We start from the raw sequence: 26,741 nt of genomic DNA on the forward strand, positions 1-26,741 counted from the left end.
AAAAAAAAACTCACCCAGCTCCCAAAGCCCAGTAAAACCACATGTGAGGGGTAAATTCTGCCACATCTCCAGATTCCTAGGTCAAGATTCCAGGATCTCATTATGTGGCTTTTCTTTGAAGACAGGCTACTGGCCCAGTGTGACCAGCTAAGTTAGAGTGAAGCCACACTGGGGAAGGATAGCCTACAGCTATACACCTACTGATCTTATCAAAGAGGACAATTTGAAGGTACAGAAGGACAGAGGGAGAAGACCTATGGGGACATAGGCAGAGACTGGGACGGGGCTCTGCAGGCAAGGATCGCCCATGATTGTCAGCTGGGCAGTAGTGAAGAAGGCAACGGCCATAGTAAAAACCTGAGTCTTCCCTCTGGGGAGCTGTCTGCATCTGACAGCTTGTCACAACTCCTCAGCCACTTTCAGAAAGGAAGGAAATGTGGAAGACAGAAGGGCATTATGGAGCTTGAGCGGGCTCCCTGTGGCCTGCACGTAGTCCAAACAGAAACCTGTGACAGCTAGGTCAGCACAGCTGATGGGGGCACAGACCCGTACCCTGTCTGCTCCACTCCTTGTATCCTTCATTCTGAAGACAAACTCCGAAGCTGGCAGCCCCTGGTGCCATGTGGGACTTACCAACGAAGCATCGCTGGCCAGGGTTTAAGTCTATGTCTTCAGGCTTTGCAAAACCCATTTGGGAGTTAGCCGTGCACAGGGTGCAGGTGTCCACCCTGTCCATCTCCTGCCAGAATTTTTTAAAGCAGTCTAGGGAGCTCTCTCACAAGTGAACGACTTGCCAGGTACTCAGCGCACACTTCTCTATGCCCAGCTTTTCCTCAGCAAGGCCTCAGACAGCCCCTCAGGCTTGGGTTCATCCAATCAGGAGGCTAACCCTGCTCAAACTCCGTGAAAGAAGGGGGGTCGGATGGCGTGCCTCATCATCAGTGGTCCTGAATAGTAGATCAAAGGTCAGTGGGGTGCTACCAAGAAGGCTCAGCGGTTAAGCATACTGGCCTGTTCTTCCAGAGAAACTGGGTTTCATTCCCAGGAACAACATGGTGATCCACAACCATCTCTAACTCCAATTCCAGGGGATCCGACACCTTTACCTCGCCTTTCCAGGCACCACTAGGCCCTGAACATAGTACACAGACATACATGCAGACAAAACACTCATACATGTAAACCAATTAATTAAAAAAAAAAAAGTCTATGGAATAAGATTCAGTCAGCCGCTCCAATTCTTTCTTATTTTTAACTATGCGTATGGGGGAGAGTGTGTATGTGCACGCGGTGCCCACAGAATCCAGAAGAAGATGTAGGATTCCCTAGAGGCAGTGCTTAAGTTCCTAACCTGGGACAAATGGCTGAGGTGCCTATTTAACATATCAAAGCAAGTGACCCAGCCTCCCTGCTATCCCTCAGTGCCTACCCATTACAGCTTCCTCCTGGCTGGCATACCCAACCCCCTATCTTAAATTTCTCTGGCCTGGGGTCTGGGCTACCCTTCTCTACATAATCCGCCCATCTGTTACCTGGTCCTTCCCGTCTACTGTACCTGGTTCCCATCTCTTTTCTCCTCCCCTCTCCTCATACGGCTCAGGGTCATGTCCACGCTGGACTCTCCCAGATGTTCCTGCCTCTGGTTCTGCTCTCCCACATATCTAATAATAAGCTTTCTCCTCCACCATCTCTAGGAGCAGGTGCGTCCATTCCTCTCCTTTCTTTTTAATCTCTTTGTTTCATTCAGGTGTGCGCCTACCTGCACTGGTGCTGGGAACCGAACTCAAGTGTCTTCTGCAAGATCAGCACAGGGTCCTACCCACTAAAGCCATCTCTCCAGCCCTCTTCTCCAGGCTCTTAATGAAGCCTTTCCAAGACATAAGGTGGCAAAGTACACAGGGACCGACCTAGGAAAGTGTCGACCCAGGAGAGAACAATCGAGTTTACTGCCAATAGCTTTTGAAAATTTAAGCAAACACCTTGCTGTGACAGGTCCCAGAAGAATTATCTTCTGCGTAATGTTTACTTAATCCCACGCTGAGGTCTCCCACACTGAGGTCTCCCACATGCATACTGACTGGCTCAGTATTGGTTGCAAGTGTCACCGTATTACTATACCCGAGTTGCTCCCCACCACCATCTCAACAGAAGGCCTCTCCTTTTAATCAGCCAGTGGGCCCACATTACCCTCCCACAACACATGCTTAACGGAGATCCAGCTCAGGAGAGAATGGGCTTCCTAAATTCATTAGTCAGGGGTTCTTTTGTTGGTTATTAATTAGTGATGCCAACTGAACCCAGGGTCTCATCATGCTAGACAAGTAGTTTACCCCTGAGCCACACCTCACAAACTATATTATTGTTGTTGTTATTTTTATTATTATTATTGGTTTTTAGAGACAGGATTTCTCTGTGTAGGCCTGGCCGTTCTGGAACTCCTTCTATAGACCACTCTGGTCTCAAGCTCACAGAGATCAACCTGCCTCTGCCTCTCGAGTGCTGGGATTAAAGGTGTGTACCACCATCACAACCTGGCTGCCACATCTCAAATTCTTTATTTTTTATTTTGAGACAGACTTGAAAGCTTGCCCAAGCTGGCCTTGAACTTACCCTGAACCCCAGATGAACCTCCTGTCTCCAGCTTCATAGTGATTTTTCTCATGACCTAAGTTCACTAGTTCTAAATGCAGAAGCACCTATGGAAGGTAGAAGACCTCTTCCTGACCCATTTGTGAAACTCCAGCCTGGGAGAGTCCAGGACTAAGAGATAAAGAAACTCCAGGGGGCAGCGGCTTCCCTTTTAAAAAAGTGGCAGGTGCGATTGCTGTTCTGATTTTACTGTGAGGAACACTGTGGGTGCGTGGTCCCCTCTGATTGCACACCAAATGTCTTGGGGTCCCAGGCACTAGCAGCAGGCCTCTGAGGGCTTCAGGAGTGAACTCATCTCTAGCTGACAATCAAGACTATGGCTGCTGGGCTCATGGGAAGACTCCAGTGTCTCTCCTGCTGGATGTGGAAAGAGTGCCTGGTGGCTACTGACGGCCACGTCTGTACCCCCACCCTCGCCCTCAGATCAAGGCTCCTTTCCCAAGCTCTGTGCCGGGCAGCCTACTGCTAAGCCTACCTTGGGTCTTTCCGCTCACAGGAGACCTTCCTTGGATGGAATGTCTAGCCCATTCTCAACACAGTGTAACAGACGGTCTGACCACCAGAGACTGGAGACCAGGTCATCTAAATGCCTTTCCCTGGTGGAGGACACCAGATGAGCCTGGGTCCCTCTGGGTCAGCAGCAGTGAACATAGATAGGTCCCAGCCAATCTGAATGGGCAGGTGGAGGGAGTGAGAAGCAAGCTTCCCCGGGCTGTGAAGGTTGTAGAAGCAGGGACTCACTTATCACCACAGCATGCCATGTGCCGCGCAGAGCACAGAATCAACAGCCTCGGTGAACAACAGAAACAGTCCCGCTCTTCACAATGAGCACACCCTCGTCCCAGTCTGTTGCCACGGCCATAGGCCCTGATGCACTGGATGCCCCTATCATCTGGAATTTCCCCAGATACAGGCCTGTTCCAGCCACCAGGCACCACCCTAGAGAAAAAGTACTACACTTCATTGATGGAGAAGACCAGCTGCGAGGCCTACAACATACAAACCAGGGAGAATAGTGTGAACTCTGAATAGTGCTAAGGAACAGAAAGGATAGGTTAGGCAGGTGGGCAGCAAGAACCGCCCCGCGCCAGCTCACACACACACACACACACACACACACACACCCGAGGGCAGCCACATGAATCTCTGTCTGGCTCAGATCCTCTGGCATCTAGTGGTTGAAAGTAACCCTTCCGTGTCTTCTTGCCCCAGAGGTCGGCTTACCACAACACCATGGCGGGGAAGCCGGGAAGCCAAGCAGGATGAAGAAGAAGTTGGTGTGACTCTCCAAGAAAGAATCGTGTTGCAGATAGAAGCTGTGCTGGTGAAGACACAAAATGGGGACAGACGGGAAGGCTGTGAGCCTCTGGTATGACTGGACTGTACAGGCTAAGGGTGGATCATGCGGGAGAGGGAGGAGCTGCTGGTGGGCGTGTCCCGTGGACAGGGCTGAGAACCTGGGATCTCACTGTGAGCATGAAAAGGGTGTCTCTTTCAGCTTTCTGGGTCCTTTAAGGCAGATGAATACCGTAGGGCCAAAGCAAAGTATGATAAGGAAAAGAGGATGGGAAGAAAAGGGAGACAGGGAACAGGGAGGCTGGGTCAGCAGGCAGAGGGAGGATAGAGCTTCATGCCAGGGGACAAGACCATTGCACCTACCCACAAAGGAAATGGTTCCAACACTATGGAGGCCCACTATGAACTGTGGCTTCCACACCACACAAATCTGTGGTCCCAGTAGGTCGTCCCCCAAGCCCCAAGAGCAGCTCAGCCAGCTCAAGCCATGTAGTGACGTCTCTGGAGCAAAGTGGAGGTGTCTACCTCCTCCAGCAGAAGCAGATGGAGCCTGAGGGTGCATAACGCACGCACTTGCTCATACTGAGACCAAAGTCATCGCCCAAAAAAAAAAAGAATCAAGCCAAACAGTGTTTGCTCCTCCTGGCCAAGTGTCCCACTGGGCCTGGAAAGCTGCAGAGAGGAGGATTAAGAAGAGGCGAGACGAGTCGAGGGGAGGTGCTGGCAGGCTGAGAGGGTGGCGCAAGCTCTTTAGCACAAGCTGCTGGAAGCAGCAGTCGGAGCTGCCTAGGCATATGCGGGCACCACATGCCAATAAACGAAGCCCCGAATCCTAAACGCATCACACCAGGGGAGAGATTGCAAGATTCATCACAGCCTGGCAGGCTCAGGGCCAGGAGGCAGAGACCTTCCCAGGGAAAAGAGCTGACACCACAGCCAGGAGGGAAGAATAAGCGCTTTGTGCTCAGTTGGGGCCAAAGACTGAAGAATGAGCCAGTCATGGATTGAAGAATGATCCAGGCTCGAGGACCCATGCCTGAAATCCCAGTATTTCAGAGGCTGAGGTAAGGGGATAAGCCATGAGTTTCAAACCAGCCCTTATTGCATAGTGAGTTCTGGGCTAGCCTGATCTAGAATGAGACCCTATCAAGAAAGTGATTAAGAGAACTTGGTGTTCTTACCAAAGGACCAGAGTTCGATCCCCAGCACTTACATGGAGGCTTACGCCTTCCTCAGGGACCTCAGACATGTGGAGCACAGAAACGCATACAGGCAAGACACACATAAACACAAAATAAAATGAATCTAAGACGGGTTGGAGGGGAACGATGAATGAGCCTATTCTGATGGGAAGTGAGGAGTTCAAGAACAGCTCTGCCAGGGGATGGAGGCTGGCATGGGCCACAGTGCACATCAGTCTCTCTGGGCAAGAGACCACCACACTGTCCTGAGCATAGGCCACAGCCTGAGGCCTCTCCGTGCACTGAGTTCAAACCTGCACTCCAACTCTCCGAGTTTTCTCATCTATAAAACAGGGATGGGGACACGCCCGACTAGGGAGAAAGGCATAGCAACCAACAGGTTTGATTGGATTAGCGCTCTAAAGACAAACACCAGGAAGTGGTACTTCACGCTGGTTATGGCCACAGCTGCCCAAAGTGGTTCCTACTGGCACGACACTGCCATGAACAGGAAGCGACCATGAATAGGAAGCCACGCCCCTCTCGAATTTCTACCAGTGGCACAGCGGACTTGAGACGCTTCCCTTTAAATGGGGCAGCAAAGGGTGGTGGCTCGTAGCTATAATTCCAGCACTTGAGAGCCATAGCATGGGGGGGGAGGGTCCACAAGTCTCCAAGAAGCCTGGGCTAGAGTGAGATCCTTTACCAAAAGAAATAAATGAAAGTGAGGCAGAGGAGTGGAAAGAAGGGGAAAAGAAGCCTGATGACAACACCTGTGCACTGTGGACGGCTAGCGCCAGCAAGCTTTATGGTGACAGTATGTCACATACCACAGGAAAGCACCTGTACTGGTCACATGAAGCTGCTGTCTCCCTGGAGCTCCTGAAGCGCATTGTCTGTGTATCAATTACAGAATGGGGAGGGTGAACAGAGTAGCCAATAAGGGGACCCAGAGCTGGGGCGGAGGTGCTGAGAACTCTGTCCATGGTGCTGGTCTTCCCATTCCCAGCCTCCTTGCCTGTCCTTGTGCTGTGCCCATCTTTCTTTAGCATCTCTTTAGAGCCACCTCTGTTAAAGTACCCTCCATGGCTCCTACTGACAAGCCTACCCAAGCTCTGAACCCACACAGCTTTGCCCCAGCCTCCTCTGCCCTGCACTTCTAACCCTGCTTACCCTCAGCCTAGCCCCACGCAACACATTGTTTCTGTCGCTCAAATACCACAGCCTTGCTGCCTCCTCAGGGCCTCTGCTCAGCCTGCCCCCTTTGCCTAGTTGCTCTTTCCAGAGACCTTTCTTTTTTTCCTGCTAGGTTCTTCCTTGACATACACTCTCCGCATCACTGTCACGTGATTCCGAGAGGCCTCTCTCCACATCAACCACCTTTCATATCATGGCTCTGCACCTTCTCTTCACTGCACAGACAACTGACACAACTGCAGCCCACACACCGTCGTGGGTCCACAATGCCTGGATAGATAAGGCATACACAGAACATAACCAATGATCCAGGCAGGGTCTGACAGTGTGGCATCGCCTAATCTTGTGTATTCTGCATCAAAATATGAACCCAAGCTGCATGGGCTGTAAAGGATGAGAACCGGTCTCATCCACTTTGTTCGGATTTTAATGCTAAGCCCAAGATCCACACTGAATGCTTTGTGACTGGGGGCAGAACACCTCCATTCTTGGCTTTACTGACTTGCAAAATGGGGCAACAGGACCCTTTTTTTTTATTATTGCTGGTAAGGTTCAAAGAGTTAATGATAGAATATTGTGTACCTCCATCTCTCAAGTACTGGAATTATAGCTACGAGCCACCACCCTTGCTGCTCCATTTAAAGGGAAGTGTCTCAAGTCAGCAGTGCCACTGGTAGAAATTCGAGAGGGGCGTGGCTTCCCATTCATAGTCGCTTCCTGTTCATGGTTTGTCTTTAAAGCGCTACTCCAATCAAACCTGCTGCTGAGTCAGGTGTGTCCCTGACACGTACCAGGCGCTTTTCAAGTATTGGTTGCACCATCTTCAAGAATCGGGGCACCATCATCACCGTAAGCACCTTCACCATCATCACCACCATCACTTCATCACTGTGAGGTAGTGAGTACCCCGTGCCTTGTTAAACCCTGCTTAAAATACTGGATGCCAGAGAGGCTTATCTTTCATATATCAGTAGCTGAACCCAAGATGAATGATTAGGGGCCATCCACTCCCATGTAAAACCGGGTAAGAAGCTCATGGCGCTCATTTTGATGTAGAGATTGAGGGCTTTAGGTTTTTTAAATTAATCTTTTTTTTTTTTAAGAAATTAGAAGATTTTTACCCAAGTCATACTTTCTACTTTCTGTTCCAAAATAAATAAGGTAGGGCTTGCAAGCTGACACGTTCTTCTGGTGAAGGCCAGAGCAGCCTGCTTTAAGGCAGTCAAGCTGTGGTGGCTTGGTCCCTAGTACATACAAGAGTGGCTTGGTCCCCATCAATTCTCTGTTATCTTGTCTAGTCTGTATGGCTCCCTCTTGGCTCCCTGCCCCCATAGGCTGCCTGCCTACACCCTGAGATTCTAAAGAACAAAGTCTCCAGAAAAGACCAGAGTATGGGAGTGGCTACTTGGACTGACTGCCCCAGTAACCAATCAGGAAGCACTCAGTGGGCGGTGTCCTCTAAGGTCCTTGCATTTCATGAAATCTACACATCCTGAAAACACAGACGAGGGACTTCCTCCCACGCCATCCTGCCCCATAAAGCTGGGTGGTGGCTCTCACATCACCCTGCTTGGCCCTCAGGGGTCATATGCTGTAACTCTCCCTTCCTTCTCCCTCCTTCCCATGCCCAACCCCACCTTGGCTCTACCAGCCCACTCAGGCTCCTCAGCTCTCAGAACACTTGGTGCCGTTCCCATTCTCAACTGTAGCTCCTGGCTCCTCAACCCTGCTTGTAATCCCTTTCCCTTCCGGGCCTTCATCCAACTCCTCTACAACCTTCAAAACCCAGCTTAGGTCCTAGCTCTTCCAGAAGCCTTTTCTCCCTGCCCCAGCCCCACCCCCACCCCAGCTCCGTTTCTCAGCCCTCACACAGGCAGATTCCCCTTCCTCCAAAGCCAAATCCACACGCTGACCATTCTGCTCATGTAGGGATATTTTTATATACGTCAATTCGCTATCTTGGAGTATTTTATCAAATAATCTCATCTTCAAGGACACCACATTTGACGACAGTGAGACAGACCACCAGTTTCACCCCTCTCTAAAGAGAAAATAAAAACACAGCTGATCAGTGTGTGGCATCGGGACCTGCTTGTCACATAGGGTGTCAGAGGTGGGGCACAGAGGGCAGGGCGAACTCTGTCTGAAGGCCCATGGAAACATTGTATGCAACCTGGAGACCCCCTCTCACCCTTAGGACAGACAGAGGTCTTGGGAGAATGGAAGTTGGTACTATGAGATTCGATGTCTGTAACACACTTGGGACATATTCCTATGCAGCACACTCTTGTCACCCGGATATATTATGCTATTGTGTTCAAAGCCTTTTAAGAAATAGTCATTCCTTGTTTGCTTCCCAAATGAGAGTCAGCTCGCAGCTCCCCCACCCCAGTCCGTGGTCCACGAAGGTGACTCTGTGACCAACGCTGTTCACAAAAGATATTCATTCAGTGAGCACTTTATTAAGCTGCCATGATTCAAATCCTTCCCTGCAATCTGTGAGCCCCCTGGGGGGATTTGCTATGATAGAATCAGGATTTCCTTCTGAAATTAATCTCTCCAGGACTCGATTGTCGGGCATGCTGGGCTGCCCGACACAAGATTGTCTTCTGCCCTGAGCCTCTGAGAAAGCTGGTGGCTCCATGCTGGTCACATCTGCTACCCAGTGACCAGAATCAATACACTAAGTCTCCCGGGATACACCTTAATATTCCAGCTGTAACCAGGATAGCAGCGAGTCCCACTGCTTCTTTTCCAAAAGATCATGGCTAAGTAAGAAGTTATCCTATGGGTGTGGGGAGGTAGCTCAGTTAGTAAGATGACCTGAACTCAATCCCCAGAACTCACAGAGAAAGCCAGGCAGAATGGTGTGTGCTTGTAATTCCAATCGTAGGAAAGGGAGACAGGAAGAGCCCCAAGGTTTGCTGGCAAACTAGCCTAGTTTAGTTGGCAAGTTATAGCCCACTGAGAGACTGTCTCAAACACAGCACAAGCTGGTTGGCACCTAAGGAACAAAGCCAAGGCTGTCCTCTGGACTCTATGAACACACATACATACATACATATAAGAGATATATACACGCACATACACAAAAGGAAGATTATTTTTCACCTGGACATGTCTATGCACACACATCTGCTCACACCAGGTAACACCCGCTCGCACCTGCTCAAACACATATATTCACCAGCATACACATACTTCTTGCCTAATGCTTTTCCCATTTTGAAATGAGAAGCAAACTAGAGACCCAGCTCTCCCTGAGTAGCAATGGATCATTCATTCCCTTAACAGATCCTGTTCGTATCTGTCAACCACAAGGGTCATTTCTTTGAAATCCCAACTGCAGGATGGGTCACAGCCTCAGGACAGTACATAGGCTGTGACTTATGGCTCCTGGCACATGGGCAGCTCACACTAAGACATGCATCAGCCATGAGGCTCCTTCCCAGACACCCTACTGTCTGCCAAGTGGCCAGCTCCTGCCTGCTAGGTTTCCTGGAAACTGAAAGGAAGCCCAGGACACGGGAAGTGTCATCACTAAAACTGGTAACGCTGAAGCAGTCTGAGAGGAGCCAACCCCGCCATGAATACCCTGGTACCGGTGATGTCACTTCCTCTTGGATAGGTTTCTGTGCTCTCCCTGCTGGCCCAATGTCACTAGCACCCATCATGGAAAGACCCCAATCCTAGCTGGCTGCCTCTGGGCTCCTTAGCAAGCAGCATCCCCTGCCTGAGCTGAAGGCTGCCTCCCAGGGACCACGGCCATTGCTCCAGAGCACCTGGGGTCTTCCCCAGTTTCTCCCTCACATGGCCAGAATCCATCAAAATAAAAAGCCCTGAGCTCTTCCTCCTCCTCTAGCACACACCCAGTAAATCATTCACTGTTTTTTATGGGCTTAAGAGTTTTACTGCGTTCCTTCCGACCTTTAGTCCATCTGGAATTTATTTCGGTGTAAGATCCGGAGATGGGATCCAACTGCAAATTATTTTTCAAGTTAGCATGACAGGTGCTTGAGCCCAGCTCTCTTTATATAATGAGCTTGGGCTTTGAAGGAAAAAAAAAAAAAAAAAAAAAAAAAAAAACCTCCCGGTACCAAATCCTGATATGCAGCAGCAACAGTAACAAACTTCTGTTCAACATGCTTGGGGACTCAGGTTCTTCCGTGGTCCTAACAATAACCCCAACAGCCCAACCCATCGGTACTGAGCCAGAGGCAGAAGCAGAAGCTGAGGCAACAGTTTTCAGAGAGGACTCCCTGAGCCAGCAGAAGAGGGACCAGAGCTTGTTGAAGATTAAGACCCGAAGCATCCCACGATCCTGCCAAAGACTTCAGTCTGAGGACCCTTGGGCAGAGGACCCAGCTAGTACAGAAAGGGGGACAGACCATCATCCCAGAACCCCAGAACCTGGGTGTATGGCTTTACACATGAGCTATGTAACACTGTAAAGCCAGTGTTAACACGATTCTTCAGAGCTGAGGTCCAACTCAAGGGAGAGCTCTTAACTAATATTTGGGAGGCTCTGGGGTTTGTGCCAACCCCATAGAAGGAAAGGGGGAATGGGAGAGAGAAAAGATAGAAACAGGGAAGAGAGAGAGGAAGGGAGGGACTGAGGGAAGAAAGAAGGGAAGAAGGGAGGAAAAGAGGGAGGGAAAGAGAAAAGATCACTCCTAGATGTGTTAATGAACACCCACAGATGGGTTCATGAACCCATCTTCTCTGATAGGAGGAATGCCCTGTCAATCATCCAGTGCCCTTCCGACAGGATTGCATTTCAGTCCCCACTTGCCTGCAGCATTCAGAGGGATGGCAACCATGACCGGTCCAGGGTTACACCCACAGGGCCCACAGGCATGGAAAGAGAGAACACTCACTGGGAGGTGTCTGGTGTGTGCTCAGGACGTCCCCGCACAGTCTCTCACTCTATCTTCACCACCACCTGTGACTCTGGTCTAGTCCTCGCTTCCTACTGAGAGGAGCAAATCTGGGCCATAGAGGCTGAGACAAAGCCAGAGCCACAGCTACAGCGGCAACTTCTACAGGCAGAGCAAGGATGCCACCCAGCTGTTCCTAACACTGACCAGGACCCCTGTCCTTCTGGTTCTGGGGCCTCCCATGACTGAGAAGGACCAGAGGAGAGTGAAACACACAGGCTGCAGCTGATGCTTAGGCCCCCAGAGAAGGGAAAGTTAGGGGTGACAGGGTGGGCCCTGGAAGCTCAGTTGTCCACAAAGAAATTGAAACCCGAGTACTGTGAACAGTTTTGTTTTGTATTTTGGTTTTTTTGGTTTGGTTGTTTTTTTTTTCGGGGGTGGGGGGTTGGTTTTTTTTCAAGACATGCTTTCTCTGTGTAGCCCTGGCTGTCCTGGAACTCACTCTGTAGACCAGGCTGGCCTCAAACTTGAAGAGATCCGCCTGCCTCTGCCTCCCAAGTGCTGGGATTAAAGGCGTGCGCCACCACTGACTGACAACAGTTGTTTTTATAAATGCACACAGTGCTGCTCAAGTGGGAACCAGTGCTGCAGGCATAGCTCAGAGGAAGAAATACTTGCTTGGCACTGACCACGAGGGAAGCAGAAGCCAAGCAAGTCTGCTGAGTGGCAAGGTCCATAACTGCCCCTCCTCCTTAGTTAGACATGCTGTTTCCCGGAGTCCAAGGTTGGACAGGGACCAAGGGTATCGGACAGACCGTCCTTCTCCCCCACTTCTGGTCCATCCTTCGGACTCCATTACAAAATTGACTCCAGAAAAAATTACACACAGCCTCTGTTTCAAGTCCAACCCCAACCATCATGGGAAAGTGTGCGTATCTTTGGCTGGAAAACACACACATTGAAACGCTTCCGGACAGGTCTGCAGATGGGTTCTTTGTGTGTCCCAAAGCATACTGCTTGTTTCTGTAACTTTGAGAGACCTCTTCCTGCCCGGAACCGCAGAGAAACTGCAGCCTTTGCGGTCCCTTTGGACTGATTCATCTCACATAATGTATTTAAAAAAAAAAAAAAAAAAACACCAGAAAAGGCCAAGGCTGGAAGGACTCCAGATTCCCTTTTACAAGTAAAACTGGCCATGGCTGGCTGAGGTGTTTCATGAATGACCTGCAGGGAGGTCTCTACGGGAGGGAGCTGGTCAGCCTAGAGCAAGAAGTGCCTGGGTGAGAAGGGACAGCAGATTGCAGCTTCCTGTGGGAGGGAAACAACTCCCAGGCCAGTGATCTGGCTATTTCAGTCCTGGCGGGTCACCCTAGAGCAGTAGTTCTCACCCTGTGGGTCACGACCCCTTTGGGGATTAACGACCCCTATGATAACCGTCACCTAAGACCATTGGACAGCATAGATATTGATGTTATGCTTCGTAACAGTAGCAAAATTACAGTTATGAAGCAGCAATGAAAATAATGTTATGGCTAGAGGATCACCACAACATGAGGAGCTGTGTTGAAGGGTCGCAGCACGAGGAAGGCTGAGAACCGCTGACCTAGAGAGCTAAACACTTATGTGAAAGTTTCACAGGTGAGGATCCACAGCGCTGCACTGTGAGCAGCCCACACCATAGTAGCCTGGTCCATCCACAGGTATGCACAGCCAATGGGGGTATATTTGTAAGTGGTTACTGCCAAGCAAGCGGGAGACAAGCTATTCATGCCTGCAATCAACCCTGCGTGAGTCTTGAAACAAAGGTCTATAGTATAGAGGTCTCTATTTCTGTAAAAATATAGGCATACACCATCCGGAACAAAGGCGAACCGCTGCCATCTGCCAAGGGAGCCAGATATGTTTATGGTGAATGTGAACTGAGCCTTACAATTCTCAAGGTGTCCACCTTCTGATCCCGTCCGAGGTTCCAGGGCCATGTGTCAACACCTTCTAAATTATATACTTTAAGTACACACAGTTCATTTCTCATTTTTTTAAAAGATGTATTTATTTAATGTATGAGTGCTCTATCTGCGTCCACAACTGCATGCCAGAGAGGGCATCAGATCCCATTACACATGGTTGTGAGCCACCATGTAGTTGCTAGGAATTGAACTCAGAACCTCTGGAAGAGCGGACTGTGCTTTTAACCGCTGAGCCATCTCTCCAGCCCCAGTTCATTTCTTAACTGATATTCTTTAAAGAGTAGCAGAATGCCATCTCATTTGAAGAAAGGAGTTTGTTTGTTTGTTTGTTTGTCTGAGACAGGGTGAGTTCTATCGTGTAGCCCAGGCTGGCATTCGACTTTCAGAAACCTTCTGATGTCAGTCTCCTGAGTGTTGGGATAACACCTGTGATCAGCACATCTGGCTTAGAGAAACACATTCAAAAGAGTGTTTGTGATGGCTAACCAACTTAACCACCTCTGGAACAAACAAAAGCCCAGGTATCTGGGCACACCCAGGAGAGATTTGCTTGACTGGATAATTTGAAATGGGGAGACCCAGCCTAAGTCTGGACCACAAGGACATGGGAAAGGGAGCTCATGCTTTCTCACCTGCCTGCCCTCACTCTCCCTGGCAAGTTCATTTAGACTACTGCGGACTCATTCCTTTCCTGGTAGTGGAGCCTACTCCTTCAAATTCCAATGTAGAATAAAGACTGGTGAGGGCTGGAGAGATGGCTCAGTGGTTAAGACCACTGACTGACTGTCCAGAGGTCCTGAGTTCAATTCCCAGCAACCACATGGTGGCTCACAACCCTCTGTAATGGGATCCAATGCCCTCTTCTGGTGTGTCTGAAGAGAGCTACAGTGTACTCATATACATAAAATGAATACATAAATCTTTTTAAAAAACAAAAACAAAAACAAAAACAAAAACTAGCGAGCTATTCTGCATCCTGTACTGAACAACTATGGGATTCTTGAGCTGTCAGTCAGGAAACAACCATCGTTGGGCTAGCCAAACCAAAACCTGTAAGCGACTCTAATAAACTCATTTTTTTTTTTTGAGACAGGGTTTCTCTGTGTAGTCCTGGAACTCACTCTGTAGACCAGGCTGGCCTTGAACTCAGAAATCCACCTGCCTCTGCCTCCCAAGTGCTGGGATTAAAGGCATGAGCCACCACTGCCCGGCTCTATAAACTCATTTTTTAGATAGATAGATAGATAGATAGATAGATAGATAGATAGATAGATAGATTCTATCAAGTTCTGCTCCTCTAGAGCAGTGGTTCTCAACCTTCCTAATGCTACCACCCTAAAGGTGGTATTAAAATACAGTTCCTCATGTTGTGGTGGCTCCCCCTGACCATAAATGTATTTTCATTGCTACTTTGTAACTGTAATTTTTCTGCTGTTAGGAACTGTAATGTAAATATGTGGCATGCAGAATATCTGATACCCGACCCCTGTGAAAGGGTCATTCAACCTCCAAGGGGTTCGCGACCCACAGGTTGAGAACCACTGCTCTGGAGGCCCCTCCCCCCTAACTAATACAGTATTTGAATTAAAAATCATAGAAAGTTTCTTGTAACAAGATGGAAAAAAACAGTATTTATAGAACACTATTGAGACTATTACATAGATAAGCATCAGGCTGTATCCTTCCAGCACTAGTCAGACAACAGTTGTCTGTGTGGCCAGACAGGATGCCTCTCTACCTCCCAAGCCCTGTCCACATCTCTACAAATTGAGCTTCCCCACCAAATCACACCTGAAGGCTCCCTGCACTTCCTGCCAGGATGCCAAACAGAGATCTCTTTCCCAAGACCACACTTAATCAAATTAGGAAAGCTCATAAGGGGTTAGAGTCTCCATGTCAAGGTACATTCAGAAAATCTAAACAACACCATCATCAAGATCACCAGGAAGGCGGAATCAGTCCAGGCCACCAGGACTCCTGTCTGCAGAAACTAGACAAATTTCATCAGCATACTGCAAGCCTCCAGGCTAGGCCCTCTCTGGGTGGACCAGGCAGAGCCAGAGAAAAAGTCAGCTTTCCTAGCTGGCCAGTATATTTCTTTCTTTTATTTCTTGTTGGATTGGTAGTCGTTAGGCCACAGGGCATCCATTGTGCTTGAAAGCAAGCTACGGCCACAGATTAAAAATTAATGTACTGCCCAGCCCGGCTTCCAACTTGATGGCTTAATTGAGTTTGTTATGAGGGGAGTGAGCTTCTGTGGTCCAGTCCAGGTCCGGGCCTCAATCTTGAACGAGAGGTTTGCAAGCTCAGTAATGCAATTAGCTCCCAGCGCACAGACCACTTTTCTCCAGAGTCGGTCTGAATCTATCCTGGGTCTCTGCACACACGGCATGGAGACAGAATTATTGATCTATGTATATCTTCAAAGTCTTACTTCAGCAAGCCAAAGCTCAAAGAGAAAGATGGGAGAGCGGAATCCATTGCCGAGAGAGAGAGAGGCTCTTCGGGAGATGCATGTTCATTAATTAAATTAACCATCTAATTCAGCAGCTACTATACATCTGGAATGCAAACGAGTGTGGTACAGTTCCCTAGGGAAGCCTATGGCTCTCCTAAGTAAATGGCATAAAACTCGAGAGGGGTTAAAGAGAACATGGTCTATTACTCCCCTACTGCCTCTGGCCATGGAAAGTTTCCAGAGATTTCTTTATTTAATGACCATTTTACATAGTGCCAATTTATAACAGCCACATGGCAGGCATTAACCGTCATGAGCATAAAGGATGCTGGTCCAGGCATTCACTATGGTTCCTCTGCAGATGAGGAAACGGAGACCCCTCCCTTCCATCATCTCTTGAAAACCTAGTTGGCCTCCACTCCTGTCAGCCCTGAAGCTCCACAGGAGATTTCAGGGTACGAGCTGGGCTGGCAGTATACCAAACCCTCCCTCTAGAGTCATGAGGGAACCAAGTTGATAGGTCTCAGGGCTGGAGAGATGGCTCAGCAGTCAAGAGCATTATACTGCTCTTGCAGAGGACCTGAGTTCAGTTCTAATCACTCATGCTGGACAGCTCACAACCACCTATAAATCTAGTTTTGAGGGACCCAGCACCCTCTTCTGGACTCTGTGGGCAATTACATGCCAGTGTTCCTACCCACATATAGACATGCAAATATGCATGTAATTTTAAAAATCAAATAAATCTTTAAGCAAACAAGCAAGCATGCATGCATGATTTCTGGGTACCTAGCAGCCAGTCACAGGGCAGAGTTATTCCCCTGTACCTCTTAAGGGCAGTTTTAAAAGTACAGCTTCGCACCCCATTCAATCTGATTGCCAGTGTTTTCTGGTGCATATGGCCCTGGGGCGATCACAGGGGGTTATCTGCTCTGCGGACAACTGCTACTTCTGGGAGCAGAAGTAACAGGCGGTCCTTTGCCACCTGCTGTGTCTAGTGCTAAAGACTCAAAGCCTTCCCTTGAAGGAAGGCAGCTGCCTGTGCAAAGTAGCCTTGGAGAGAGGGGTGTAGATTTGGAGGCCTATGAGCAGTGCACATCTCAGTCTGGTACCACCCGGCAGGGCCTCGGACCCTCCAAGGCAACAGCTCTGCATTATTTTGGGCAAACACTGTAAGGATGTCATGTGGGAATCGGGCTGTTGTTCAGGCCGCGATACATGCAGCCACCCTTTCCCCTCTCACAGACACTAACAGACACCTGCAGAGACACTGTGAATCTCCAGCTACCCCACTTCCCAGAGCCAGGGTCTCCCTCACCTGGGGAACTGAATTTATATCAAAGTGCATATTGGCAGCCACACAGCCTGCTCCCTGCCCCTTCCCAGTCTCCCATCTGGGAATCACTTCAGGCACCTACTATAAACCCTTATCCTCTGAAAGGTAGACAAGACCCTCCACCTTTTTAATCACCAGGGCCCTGATTTCTCTCCTCGGAGCACCTACCACACTGCTGTTCCATCTAAAGTGCTAACACTTTTTCTAATCGACTATGCCTCAGGGTCCCTCTTGAACCCATATCTGAGACCTTCCAATGGGAGGAGCTTAGCTGTCTCTACAGATGGCCTGGAGACAGGGTCAACTGTTAGGAGGACTTGCAAGGACCTACAGATCTGAGATGAGCATGCAGGGTGACTCTCTGGGGAGGCTCCCAGATCCCTAGAGCAATTTTACAACTCCTGGGGTAACTGTGTTCTCCCCTACCCGCCCCTCACTCAGCCTGTCTGCCCACACGTCTAAGAAACCCTCATCTCTGCCACCTGTAGCCCCTCAGGGGGTCCCCACTATATTCCCTCCTGTTGAATGCCATCAACACAAAGTCCTTAGAGACAGTAGGCTAAAATGTCACTCGGTGTTAATTACCCTTTTTAAATAATGCATAGAGTCAGTGAGGCCCAGAAGCAGAGCTCTACTGTTGTTGAGGGATAAGGACCTCTGGGCTAGAGGCTGATCTGGCCTCGCCCACCAGGCAGCCTCCTAGTTCTCAAAGCTACCGTCTAGGGCGTGGCAAGCTCCCTACTGTGAAGAGCCTGACTCTGATTTCCCCTAGCAGACTTGCCAGGTACCTGGCATCTGCCAAACTCACTTCCATACGTAGGTTTACAGACCCCAGGTTACCAGACTCTGGGTATCAAAGGACTAAAGTGGCTATTCATCCCCTGACCCGACTAAGGATATATGGCCCAGCTACAAGGTACCCTTTGCCTTCACTTCCCACGCATCCTGGAAGTTGCATACGCTCCTGCCCCAGAATGCAGGACCCTCTCCCTGCACCACCTGGAAACCAGACCCGGCCTGGCTGCCAACCTGTGGGATTGGCTACTCACTAACAGAAAGTCATGGGGCAGCCCATCCTGCAGGGCCACCCTGAGAATACTGTGCTGACACAGCTCTCTAGATTCTTAAGGCTTTTCTGGGGCTTGCCCTTCTCCTGGATTCTTCAACAAGTTCCCCTTCATAAGACAGATAGCTAGGGGCTTTCAAGAGGGCTCAGCAGGTAAGGGAGCTTGCTGTCTAGCATAACCATTTAAGTTTGATCCTTGGGGTATGTAGTATGGATAGGAAGAACCAGCACCCACAGGTTGTCCTCTGACAGTGCACGTGTGCACACACACACACAAAGTAAGTAAATAAATAAAATAAATAAGACAGAAAGCAAAGGAGCCCTGGGAAGTATAGACTCTGGTTTGAATGACGGTCTCACACACTGACTCCCCTGAACTTCTGCATGGACCCAGGTGACAGGTTCTTTGAAAGATGCCTGCTAAGGTTGGGACCACCATCCCCTGAGGGACAAGTGTGGAGGCCATGCAATAATGATGTTTTTCTCTTGCCTATCAACAGAATCTGATAATGCGCCAGGCCTGTACGCAAAGTACCTTATTAAGGGCTCTAATTAAACCTAAAGCCAGCCTAAAGAGGGAAGGATTTTGCTTTTCCAAGACAGTCTCTGAGCTCCTGGATCACGCCATTCCTGTGAATTTTCACCTCCGTTAAAGAGGTCAATTCACTCTCTCCACTTACCTGTGGGTCCACCTGCACCCAGCTAGAGCCCTTAACCTTAGTGATGTCACTATGTGTTGGGACTCCAGAAACCGAAATATGCAGTCGTGTCTGCAACCTCATTTCTCTAGTCTACAGAACGAAGAAGTCAGCCATTGGTGGCCTGGGATCTGCATTGGCAAAAGCACACGGCAAACAGGTGGCAGCAAGATCTTTAGGGGCTGGAGATGCGGCTCAGTTGGTAGGGTACTTGCCTGGCACTAGACACTCAAAGCAAGTAAGCAGAACCCCTCCATGGCCTCTGCATCAATTCTTGCCTCCAGGTTCCTGCCCTGCTTGAGTTCCTGCTTGACCCCATTCAAAGATGAACAGCGATGTGGAAATGTAAGCCAAAGAAGCCCTTCCCTCCCCAACTTGCTCTTTGGTCACAGTGTTTCAGCGCAGCAATAGAAACCCCAGCTAAGACCGTATGTCTCCCTCCTCCCCTCTCTCTTCCATTCTTTGCAGCCTTTGAGACAAACACAGAGCCATCAGCACCACAGGCGCCCAGACAACCTCTCTGTACTTCCTGACAGGAAGTCACGAACAACCCTGCCGGTGGCCAGGGCTGTCTCAGATGTGAACACAGCCGCCCCACGTTGTCTTGCCTACTTAAGAAGAAGAAGTAAACAAAATCAGATTTGAAATGGATAATTGCTTTAGCCAGGAAGAATAATAACATAAAGAGCCACTTAAACCAGACATTCCTGCCCAAACTACATTATGATCAGACCAGATCTGAGGTCCCTGCCAAACCACCCACCACGAAGCCCAGCCTAGCTTGGTAGGCCTCTGTGCCTCAGGAAGCATCGAGAAGCGGCCACCATATGCCAAGCAACCCAAGGCATCAGAGGTTCCATCTCTGAGAGCAGAGAGAACAGGGTCCCCACTCCTCAGACGTGACATGGCTCCCTGAGTTTGCCCACTGTTAACTGCCATTTCTTTTAATGAGATACATGTGTGGAAAGAGGAAACTTTGGACGCAGTCACTGGATAGTGTGCTAGTTAGGACCCCTACCCCATGCACGTGCATACACACATGAATACATACTTTGCCTTTTAAAACAGTGTCTTGCATAGCCCAGGCTGGCCTTGAGCTTCACATCTAGCAGAGGATGACCTTTCACCCATAATCCTTCCTCTACCTTCCAAGGGTAGGATTATTTTTTTTGTAACAAATAATCCTACAGTTGTGCCTTCTCCATCTCCCACCCCATCCCCACACAGCCACAGTTATTCACATCCCCCACAGTTCAAAAATATTAAGTGGAAAATTCAAGAAAGAGTGTGTTTTTATTATTATAACGATATACTGCAGTATACTGTTTTGGCAGTTCCACTTTATCGCTGGGCGTTAATCTCTCACTGTGCCTTATTGACTGATGTGTTTGGGTGCTGGGGATCAAATCCTGAGACACACTGAGCTGGGACTGGGCTCCAGTTACTCATTTGTAAATTAAGTTTTGCCCTGGCCTAGCAGAGAACAAAGTGTGTGTAGGGTTCAGAATTCTGTGACACTTCCCTCTCAGAGGGGGGTGTCTTAGAACACATCCCCATGAAAGAAGGGGTTATATTTTTTCCCATTAATACAATAGAAGGCTTGTTAATTGCTGTTGTTTCTTCTGTTACCTGCAGAACATTCCAGAAAATGTCAGAGTGGGGGTGGGGATGGATATACATAGTGACTTCACCAAACAGAAAACCCTCAAATTCTCTAGAGACAGAAAAGATGCTCTCTCTCCATCTCCCTTTCCCTCTCTCCCTCTCCCTCTCCCTCCCCCTGTCTCTCTGTCTGTCTCTGTCTCTCTCCCTTCCCTTCCCTTTCTCCCTCCTTCACTCCCTCCCTCCTTCCTCCTCTTCTTCCCTCTCTACCCACAACTCAACACTTGGATCTAATTTCTGCCAGCAGAGCACCAAACAGACAGTGGTTGTCTACCAAGCCAGGAGACAGGCCCTATATGGCTTATCTAGCAGGATAAACTAACAGATGGTGTGCCTCAAGGCTCTCAGGCACAGGGCTCAGAGTGGCAAGGGGAAGGGGGGGGCAGAGATCGCTATCTCAATAAATATTTACCCAGCTCCCATAATATACACCAGCAGGTGATGTTAGACCCGTGTAAAGCACATGCCCAAGCAAGAACATGAATGATTAACCATAGCCCATTTTATAATCCAGCACGGACCACATGCAGATTTGCGTCTTTGGAGTCACAACTTCAGCAAAGAAATATCGAAGTCTAATTGTGGTAGTCAGTGGGATTTGAGATAGGGAAGCTATCCAGAAGCGTTTTAACATTTATTTCATACGCCTCTGTAAAACGTGATTTCTTTCTTTTTTTTTTTTTTTTTTTTTTTTCTAGCTCATCTGTTGCCTTTGCAATAAGACAGGGTAAATTATTTAAAGCTGCAGGCACACGGTGCAGATGCAGATGCCAGCACTTGGGAGGCAGAGGTGAAAGAGATGCAGATGCCATAGCTTTTCTAACTCAGACCTGTGAATAAACATGTTAGCACTTTTCTTCAGCTCACCAGGAACCCCCTGATCTCTGAAGGAAAGTTTCCAACAATGTTGACAGTCGTGGTCTTTACAGACTTATTATAAAACTCTGCCCCTGAGAGGGCTTAACACCTAATGATCCTGAAGGCCTGCTTAAGGTGACAGACTAGGACAACCTTCAGGGTTGAGGTGCCGACCCTTCACTCAAATGAGCATCCTCCTCTCTGAGTCTCTGGGTCGACGGGTAGACCTTGTGTTTTGAAATGCTGGAGACTATCTTCTTACTTTCCCTTCCTGGTAAAGTGATTCAAATGCTCTGTACCCTTCCAAAGTGAGTGAAAAGCTAAATTTAGATGCAGTTCTTAGTGGCATGTGCCCAGATCAAGTCAGTCAGTTCAAGTCGCAGGCTTGGAGCTGGAGGAGAACCACAAGGGGAAGAAGGTGCAGGAGGAAGAAGGAGAAGCCATCACTGGTGAGGTGAGCCATAAAAACACAGCCCTGAGAGCTGACCAAAGGACCTAAGAGCATCACAGATGAAACATGGTAAGTAATCACTCAGGGTTATCGATAGGAAAGTCGATTCTTACAGCATAGAGGGCAGATATCTGCCCAGCTCTTGTGCTGTGTAAGGCTTATTGTAAGTATAAAGGCTGTGTGTGTCTTTTCTCTGGGAACTAAAGGATCAAAGGTGGGGTAGAAACCCCAGGTTGGGATTTAAAGTTTATGCGGCAGACACACTTATGAAAAAAATGCAGTTTTTTTGGGGGGGGGAGTGTTTGTAAAGGGTTCCTCTGTATCGCCCTGGCTGTCCTGGAACTCACTCTGTAGACCAAGCTGGTCTCGAACTCAGAAATCCGCCTGCCTCTGCCTCCCAAGTGCTGGAATTAAAGGTGTGCGCCACCACTACCTGGCTAAAACATGCAGAAATTATGAGGCGCCACTTCCTTCAGCCAAGCCAGGCCCTCCTCAGCAGCACTCAGCCCTCTTCATGACGCTTTCTGACTTTTTAGGACAAGTGCCCACTCACTCCAAGTGATATCCACTGTGCAGTTCATTTGATGCCATTATACAGATAATGACAACAATTGAAGTTTCGTGGTATTTTCCAGGCAGCACCCTCCTTTGAGGATGTCACCTTTACTTTCGGTGAGGATTTGTGGCTGTCTCATGATGGAAGCCAAACAATTAGCAAGCACATATCCTATATCTAAAATTGCTGAGCGAGGTATATATGGACCCCTTCTTACTCCCTGCAGGGCAAGAGAAATCAGAGGATTGGGTGTAAATTCAAGCATATGGAACACATACTGTCTGGGTTCTTTCCTCTACAGCATTAGCATCACCGTTGATATCACTGCCATCATCATAATTAATATCATCATCATCAATATCATCATCAGTATCATCACTGATACCATCACTGGGATCATCATCATCATCGCATTAATATCATCACCAGCAGCATCATTACCATCAATATCACAATTATCAGCAGCATCACCATCAATACCACTGTTAATAGCATCACCATCATTGTTATCGCCACTGCCACCGGTGTCACCAATGTCGTCACTATTGATGTCACGATCGATATCTCCACCATTAAGAGCATCATAACCATCCATGTCATCAGCATCACCCTCCTATTGCCAACATCACCACCAACCTCACCATCCCAGCAAGGGGATCATCTGCATCGTATCCACCATGGAACACCATTGCCTCTCCCAACAGCATGCTGCTTGGAGTCTGAGGCTCACCTCCACACTATTTGATTCTGACAGAGCCTCACCCCATGCCCTGCAGAGGCAAGTTCTGTGCCTTACTTTCTACTTCAAATACAAATGAAACAATCACAGCAGCCACTACCTGGGGGCCCAGTTGCAGGTTGAAAGCCTGAGGCGGCAGATGCAACTGGCTGTCTATCTCTTTGCTCCATTCCTTGGGCACAGTGTGAACTTCCCTGTGTTCAGGCCATGCCTCTTTCTGCGTGGGAAGCCTCAAACCAAACGCTATCCACCGAAATCGCATGCTTCAGTGACTCCGGAGTAACGCAATTGGAACTGATTCAGTGTGGGCCGTAAGATTCATTTCCTGTGTCTTCTCACTCATTCTGAGAAACACCATCCCCCAACATACAGAGGTCATGCTTGTCTGAACGTTCCTTGTGCCACATTGATATTGACTTGTAACAATACTCAGAACACAAGGTGATCTTAAGAAATACAAAATGTGGCTTGCAATCACCATTCTAATCTAGAGTTTGCAGTTCTAGAAAACTGCGCTGTCTACCCCTCTCTGATCAGTGCTCCTAACTGACCGCTCCCCCATGTATCTGACCCCAGGGCCTTTGCACCGCCACCTCGCAAGAGCATGGGCCACCTTCAGTGTGTGCTCACTCTACCCTCCCAAAACAAAGACATACAACTGACACTCAGTAAACTTGTCTTGACTAAACTGCTGAACCAAACCGTGAAGGCCAGGCATAGGCCTTATATGGCATAGGAAGGAAGAACAGAGCTTGCAAAGGGCCAGAGGACCACTTACCACCAATCTCTCCAGCTGTGTCCCTGTCTCTGGACACGGTGGAAGTCTTCTCAGTGTTGGGTCTGATCAAATCGTCTTTAGCACCTGCGGTCTTCAGGAATGGCGGGTCATCTCTAAAGAGCAGGAAAGAGCACCGGTGAGCTTCTATAGGCAGAAGTAACTCCACATTGGTTCTCTGTCTCTTGCACCTCCCTCCATATCTGAGGGGCAAAGGAGTCAGGGGTGACACTACTTCGTCAATACCAGCTGAAAGTGTAGCCTGGCTCACAGTCCTCCCAGCCTGGAACTTTCTATATCATCACCCAAACTTCCTGGTCAGCAACTATGAAACCTGACATAGAACTTTCCAGGACGAAGCTTTCCATAGATCAGGCTGGTTCGAACTCGCTCTGTGTCCAAGGATACCCTTGATCTTTTGGCCTTCCTGCCTCCACTTCCCAAGTACTAGGATTGCAGGCATGTGCCCCCCATCCCAGCATATACATGATGCCCAGTGACTGACCCCAGGGTCTCCTGCATGCTACACAGTTTACCAACCGAGCCACATCCTTAGCCACCATCCCCAAACCCCATGACCCTCAATTGGTTCTCCAGGTCCTAGACTCTACAAGAGAAAGGGATTTAGGGCTTGTTCTAGTTTGCTTTTCCTTAACTGTGATTTAAAAAAAAAAATGATCAAAGGCAACTTTGGAAAAGGGATTGTCTGGCTCATACTTTTGAGTCTCAATCCAACTAAGAATGGTCCCTAAAGGCTCATACGCTTGAATGCTCGGTCCTCTATTGGTAGAACTATTTGGGAAGGATTAGGAGGTGTGGCCTTGTTAGAAGAAGTGTGTCAACTGAGATGAGCTTTGAAGTCTCTAAAGCCCATGCCATTCCCAGTTAGCTCTTCCCTGCCTCCCTGTCTATGGATCAGATGTAAGCTCTCAGCTACTACTGCTCTAGCGCCATGCCTGCCTGCCTGCCTGCCTGCCGCCATGTTCCTCGCCATGACTGTCATGGACTCTAACCCTCTGAAGCTGTAAGCTCCAAATAACCATTTTCTCCTATGATTTACCTCAGCCATGCTGTCTTATCACAAAAATAAAGGAGTAACTAAGACACCAACATTGGGGAAAATCACGGCAGGATCTCAAGCAAGAACTGAAGGAGAAGCCACAGGGGAACTCTACTTCCTGGCTTGATCACAACCTCATACTCAGCTAGCTTTCTTATACAGCATAGTTCCAGCTATGCCTAGGGATGGTACTGCCCACAGTGGGCCCACACACATCAATTATCAGTCAAAATCATCTCTGGTAGACATGCCTACAATCCAATCTGATAGTCTTCAGTTGAGACTTCCTCCTCCTACCTGACTCTATGTTATGTCAAGGTAATGATAAAAACTAATCAGGCCTGGGCTCAATACCTAAACTGAGCTGTAGACAGCTGGGTATACAAGTCAACACGGGAGCTCTGCCGCTTGCCCTTATTATCAAGCCCCGACTGATGATTTCATCATCCAGAAAGTGTCTCCATAGGCCAAATTAATACATAAAAATCAAATGAAAAATAAACACACAGGAGGGAATGAACATTTGGTGCCATCAGGTACCAAAGAACAGAAATAAATCCCCGAGTGTTGTCTATGACCAAAAGGCCACCTTGCACTGACCTTCTGATTAGAACCTTCATAACTCAGGAGAAGTTGGGATGTTGCAGGTCCAGAGCCCAGTCATAATTTACTTTGGGACATCTTTAGTCCCCTTATAAATAGGCACTTATTACTGACCCATATCGTGGCAATCATTGAGAAATCCTTTCCTTCTACCAACCAAGAGGCTAAGAGTGACATCTGATAGTGACACCTGAGTCCTACGGCAGAGGTTTTGGGGCTTCAATGTAAGCCCCGGATGCTCCCAACAATGAATTTGAAAAGTGACTCGCTTTCTGACTTTGTTACTATAAAAACTTCATGAAACACTTAGCATGCAACAAGTAATTTAGAGTAACCTGTGTCTTTGTTCCCAGGCTGTGGTCTCTCCTAGGTGGCTCCAGAATAAACGATCTCTTATCCCCCTTGAGGTGAGAGTTGTGCTTCTGTGTTCAAACCCCCAGATTCTCTGATTGAGACAAAGTATCACACATTGCTTCTTTTCCCTCTTATTGTGCTAAAACAAGATTTTTTTTTTCAGTTCTCTAAAGTCAAGGGGATAAGGTGACGACTTGAATGGCACGAGTGACACAGGCAGGAACTAAAAGCAGGATAAGTGACTGAAGAACAAAGACAGGCAGGCTTCATCTCAAGACTTCAGAATTGAAAACCCAGTCTGCGTGGTGGAGATTCAATTTATTTCAATTAAGCAAGTGTTTGCCACGCACCTCTGCTCTGCCTGGCAGTCCTGAGACCAGTGGTAAATGAGATCTAGTCCTTTCAAGACTCGGGGTGGGTGGGAAAGGTGGAACATTTATGTACAATTTCAACTCGAGCTAGAATCTAATAAGATTAGGAGGATGTGCAAAAGGATGTGCGGGAAGACCGTCTAGACAGGAGAGCAAGGCTTGTTTTCTGGCCATATTTAATGAGAGTTCTCCGGATGCAGAGAGAACAGTCAGAGGCCAAGAGGTCACCATACCAGAAACAAAGAAACAAATCTGTCTGTGGGCTTTCCTCCCACCTCCAAAGGTGTCCTGTACTTGAACTTCACCAGGTACAAGATTGAAAATAGCAACTTCATTAAAGGCTAACCCAGAGCAAAAGGTTTCACTGCTGTAGACCCGGAAGCTGCTGCAGCCCCCTGCCGGCCACCTAGACTGAGCCCACCTCTGACATCTGCTAAGCTTTTTAGACCTCTCTCCAGGATCAAGCAGGGCCCCAGAGATTGACTCTGCATTCAAACCAAATCTCCCATAGAAATAACCAAAACCAACAGAAAAGCTTAAAACTCAAGCTTCAATGACGTCACCCGATGATAAGTTCCATCCCTGGG

General features: G+C 48.5%; 1 protein-coding gene across 11 annotated transcripts in view; it reads right to left on the minus strand.

Moving 5' to 3' along the window:
- The window catches only part of Rimbp2 (RIMS binding protein 2), a 193,847-nt gene that overhangs the window by 112,967 nt on the left and 54,139 nt on the right, over window positions 1-26,741 (minus strand). For all 11 annotated transcript variants that reach the window (XM_031338055.1, XM_031338058.1, XM_031338054.1 and 8 more), the window contains one exon: window positions 23,770-23,882. The gene's annotated coding sequence lies outside the window, so the exon portion shown is untranslated. The remainder of the gene's footprint in view (window positions 1-23,769; window positions 23,883-26,741) is intronic.

Source organism: Mastomys coucha, unplaced genomic scaffold (genome assembly GCF_008632895.1).
Source record: "Mastomys coucha isolate ucsf_1 unplaced genomic scaffold, UCSF_Mcou_1 pScaffold22, whole genome shotgun sequence".
Classification (NCBI taxonomy): Eukaryota; Metazoa; Chordata; class Mammalia; order Rodentia; family Muridae; genus Mastomys; species Mastomys coucha.